Here is a 5361-nt window from a genome sequence, read left to right on the forward strand (position 1 = left end):
CCCCCAGTGAGCTCAGAAGTCAGTCCATGGAGGCAGAAGGGTCCAGAGCCTTGCACAGCCCCCCAGTGGCTCAGAAGTTAATGGCCACTTTCCTCTGCACAGGCTTGAGCTGCCACAGGTCTGACCCCAGGTTTGGGGGAGAGTCAGGGGTGAGGGCCTCTGGGCTTAAGATGTTAAAAGCCTTTTTATTGTCACAGGAGACTGGTGGGGAATGTCCTTTATAGGACCAGTCCTACATTCTTCATCTAAGGGGCCGTAAGGGTTCAGAGATCCCCTGGAAACCGGGTCCACAATTTTCTGCTACTGGGAAAGAGAATCTATCTCTTTTATCAGATTTCCAAGGAGTCCTCAGCCTGCAAGAGGTTTGGACTCTTTAAAATTTTTTATTTTTATTTTTACACTTATTTATTTTTGATAGAGACAGAGCACAAGTGGGGGAGGGGCAGAGAGAGGAGACACAGAATCCGAAGCAGGCTCCAGGCTCTGAGCTGTCAGCACAGAGCCCGATGAGGGGCTCGAACTCACCAGCCTTGAGATCATGACCTGAGCCAAAGTCGGATGCCTAACCGACTGAGCCACCCAGGTGCCCCAGGTTTGGACTCTTTAATCTACACCCCCTCCATATCTGTGGGTAGGAGGCCTGAGGTGCAGAGACCCGAAGAGGCTTGTCCCTGGTTTCTTGATTCTTAGATGTCCTCAGGGAGGCAGTGTTGCCCAACAGTTGGGAACTCAGCCTTGAGTCAGACCTGCTGCCTCTCCTGCGCTGTGCAGCTTTGGGCCTGCTGCTCAACTTTTCTGGCCTCAGGCCCTTGCAGATGGTATAAGATAGATGACAGTCACTCCCCAACGTAATCAGGAGCGTAGAGATGTCTAGAGCCATTGGCATGATCCCAGGGCAGGGTAAGCTCTTAGTAGCGATCGGGTAGTAGGAGTTTGGGATCGGGAGGTGGTGGTGACCCTTTCTGAACTTGCTGGAGTCAGCTCCTTCTTAGTCCCCTTTAGCTCAGCTCATTCATTGCTCTGGTGAAGTCAGGGGCTCTTTGGTCAGCAGACTCTGGGGCTCTTGGGAGCTCTGGACAGGAGAACCCCAGTGGGTGAGTAAATTATTCAGAACGCAGCCAGACCACAGTTCCCAGCCTCCTGAGCCTCCCCCATTTGTCCACAAGGCTAAAGTTGTACCTGCCCTTGTCTGTTCCCAGGGTCGTGCATACATGCAAAAGCACTATGGCACCAGGCCTGTTTGCCGCCCTCTTCTCCTTTCCCAGCTGGAGAGGGACTATTGTTTTCCAGGGTGGCACAGAGCCCCAGCGTCCCCACCCGCTCCTTCTGGGCTGGGGATGGTAGGCAGAGCCTGCTGTCTTAGAGTTCAGGACCCCTCCCTCCATCCCCCATGTGAGGCTGTGGAGTGATGAGGAGAGAGGAGAGCACAGTCAGGACACCGGTCATCCCCTTTCATGTTCTGGTGACATCTGTCTCCTAAACTCCTCCCAGCTGTCCTCACGGCTCCTGAAGGGCCCGTGGGACTCTTACTTTGTGGGTTGTTGGTACGATAAAAACTAAATAGGTTACCCTCTGATCCTTTTATTTACTTTATCTTAAAGAAACACAGCAAACTTCCTTGTTGAGAAAGCCCTTTTATTTTCTGACTAGTTGTGCTCGGTGCAGCTCCCCTCCCCCATATAATCCTGGGTGTGCCAGGTGATGCAGCGAGAAGAGCCAGAGTCCCGGGTTCCAGCAAGCCCCATCTGGGCCCCAGTCTCCCCGTCCATAATGGGAGGAGGTTGGAAGAGGTGACCTCCAGGAGTGGCTTCACATTGAGCTGTCTAGGGCTCTGGGCATTCTTTGGAGACCCTTTAGGGAGTATGGGGGGCGGCGCCCACAGTGTGGGTCTTGAGCCCCTAGTAACTTGCCTGTTACCATTTTCTCCTAAGATTTTTTTTTTTAAGAAAGTGTCTTGGTGATTAAACAAGTAAAGAAAAGATGCTAAGAGTCTTTTGAGTTGTACCCGGGGAAGGAAGGTAACTGTCGCAAAAGTCCCCAACACACATTTGCTGACCCAGTGGAAGATGAATGAACCCTTGTCTTTGGTTCTAGGCCTACACCATCTCCAGTCAGTTCACATGCTTCTCCCTCACTGCGTGTGTCTGTGCTGTGTGCATGAAAGTGGGGAGGTGCGGGCAGAGGCCATGCCTATCAAGGCCAGTGGGGAACTGGGGGCACTCAGGTTCTGGTGGGTGAGTTGAGGGGCTGAGGGGGTGGGGGTGACATGTGATCACATCCAGCCTCGGCTCGGAGTGGTGGTCCCCTGCTGGGAGGCCACTTAGCCTCTCCGGAGGTGACCAGCTGGCCACTGGCATAGCACAGCATCCTGGCCTTCCCTCCTGACCGAAGGCTAGGGTGGGAGCCAGCCCTGGCAAGGCCATGGGACCCTGGCCTGCGCCGTGGGCAGATGCAAGGCACCTGGGGCCAGGGTATCCAACAGCCCCACGCTTCTCCAAGTTTTGCCATCGCTCTCTGATGTGGCCGCTTGTGCCTCAGTTTCCCCATCTGGGTAGGAGAGAGGGGAAGGGAACAGAGGGAACCAACATGTGCCAAGCACCTATTTTGCACCAGGTACTGCTGGGGCTGACTTTCCTTTTCTCTATACCCCAACACTGGGGTAGGGCTCCGTGCTCAACAGGGACTTGTGAAGACCTATTACTTTAACCCTAGAATGTCTGGGCCGAAGGGGCCATGGAGATGGTCCAGTCCTGTGGTCCTCAGTTCTACAGAGTCTTAGAGTCCAGTGAAGGAGCTTTCAGATGAAGTTAGAGCGGGGAGCCCCCCACCTTTGCCTCAAGCAGTTTTTGTCTGCTTTAGATTTGGGAGAACCGGCTGATTTTGCAGCTGGAAAAAAAAAAAGAAAGCTGTGATTTTCTTCAAGTTTCTCATTTTGTGATGTGGGGGTCAGAGGTGTAGAGGAGAGAATGAGCTTAGTCAAGGCCACAAAGAGTCAATCGCTAAAAATGGTAACTACATTTCTCCAGGACTCACTGTGTACCAGGCATATGACGCATGTATGATTTTCTTCCCTAGAGCAAGCCCGACCAAATAGGAAGAATTTTTATTATCCCCATTTGACAGATGAGGAAACTGACGCACAATGAGGTGAAATAATCAAGGAGTTAGGAAATGCCGGAGCAGAGATTTGAACATGGCGGCCCCAGTGAAGGCTGCCCCCTTCACCCTGGGCTACTGCACTGGACTGTGTATTGCCATTCTTCCTTGCTGGGTAGCAGGGAGGGCAGCTTCCACTCTTACATGGTCCATTCCTCCATCTGGACCTGGCAAACTCAACACAGCCCTGGGCATCTGGCTCAGAGCCAACCCCTCAGCTTTGGAGGGGAAATGGAATCCCAGGACATGTCTGTTTCCAGGTCTACTGCTTTGGGGTAAAGGGATGCTCTGAAGAAGGCCGGACAAAAGAGAGGATCGAGTGTGGACTTTGTAAGGGAGACAGTTGGGAAAGGGTACAGGTGGAGAATGTCCATGCAGTGTGGATTTGGAGACGCGGGTCAACCTTCAGGTCCCTTATCAGCAAAATGGGCTGGTCTGTCCCAGTCCTGCAGCTTCTAAAGGCCAAGGGGAGGCTCTAAGAAGGTTAATAGTCATGGAAATGCTTTTATGCCTGGGGTGTGTGTGGGGGGGGGGTGAGGGGGGCGGAGTGTGTAGTTCAGGAAGGGGGTGGGTACTGAATTGGGAAGGTGCAGTGCGGCCACCTTTAACCTTATTTGGAACAAGGCAAGGAAAACATAAAAACAGATGGGGTATAAAAGCCGGCTTATCTTCTTACTCTCACTTGCCGGGTGTGCAGGGATTCATCTGCCCTCCCTGTGCTGTTCTGCTTACCTCTGACTGGGGGCGGGGGGCACTGTGGCAGGTGCTCAGTGTGTAAACTGCTTCGGAACACAGCAGCAAGAAAGGAAGCAGGTGAGTGCGAGAAGAGCAGAGTAGTTCCAGCCCTGCATGCTAGCACCGCGGAGTATCCCTTCGAGGACCTGGAACCACAGCTGGAAGAGTGGCTTCTCCTGGCTCCATCACTAGTCTGCGACCTTGGCAAGTCACTTACCTCTTTCTGGAAACATCAGTTAGACAGGGATGCAGCGGGCTCTTCTTTCTACCTCAGAAGGTATTTATTTCGAGAAGCAAGGTCAGTAATGGATGTGAAATGCTTTGGGGGGAAAATAGAAAGCAGGGTACAAACGGTAAGAGCTTCTTGTCGTAACCTAATCATCCTGCTTGTTATGCTTTTGTTTTCTCTTCCAGCAATTGGCCTGGTGCTAACCTCAAAGGGGACACTGTGTAAAGCCTTCATGAATGGAGCCTGGGGACTGTGGAGGGAAGCAAAGGGAAAGCTGACAAGCCGTGGGATTTGGGGACAAGCCCCTGAGCCAGTTTCAGTTTCCCCCTCTGTAAATGAGGGGGTTGAACTACATCATCCCTAAGGATCCTCCCAGCTCTGACAGCTCGGAAGCGGCAATGAATGCAGTAGTGGTGTTCTTTCTCACTCGGGAAGCACCAGGAGCCCGATTTCATTTTGTCTTCCTGACAGTCCTTGAGGCACAAAGGCAGCTGGCCAGCCGCGCGCCCCATTTTACAGCGGAGATTATGGAAGTTCAGAGAGAGGAGGTGGCTTGTCCAAAGTCACACAGCTAGCGAATGACGGGACCGGGATTCAAACCCAGGCCTGAATCTCATTCCACACCATTCGATCTGCCCCACTGTCTCTTTCCCATCGCTCAGCCTGCTTCCTCCCCTCTCTGCAAGGTGCCTGCCTCTGGGGCCCTTCTGCACCGTTGGAGGAGGGGGGCTGGGGTAGCTCCCCTCAGGTAGTCTTTCTATCACATGTTGTGTCGCTAAAAAAAGCACACCCCTTTCCCTCCAACCTGTCCCCCACCCAGAGTTCTAGAATTAAGGGGAGAGTGTACCTGAGGGTGCTCTTGCACTAAGGATGGGACCAGGTGCAGGGAAGCAAGTTGAGGCAGTTGAGACCTCACGGCAGGGGTGGGAGGAGAACCTAGATGCGTTCCCTAGCCCTGCCTTCAGCAGGTTGCACGACCTTGAGATGGTTGCCCCTCTCGGCGGGCAGGCCGGCTCTGCTGAGTGAAGGCGGTCTCCAGGGGGAGAGCAGGTGCTGTTGGCTCTGGGCGAGGATAACGAGCCCTCCTCATGCACCTTGCCCCCTCGGAGTTACCATCTGCTTGGCAGCTGCGCCTCCCAGTCCTCTGGGGCTGCCCCAGCCTCGGCCCAGAAGCCAGTCTCTCCCCGGGGCTCAAGGCTGTTGCTGGCAGGGAGGTGTCCCCCCCCCCCCCCCCCCCCCCC

Source organism: Panthera uncia (assembly GCF_023721935.1).
Source record: "Panthera uncia isolate 11264 chromosome C1 unlocalized genomic scaffold, Puncia_PCG_1.0 HiC_scaffold_4, whole genome shotgun sequence".
NCBI lineage: Eukaryota > Metazoa > Chordata > Mammalia > Carnivora > Felidae > Panthera > Panthera uncia.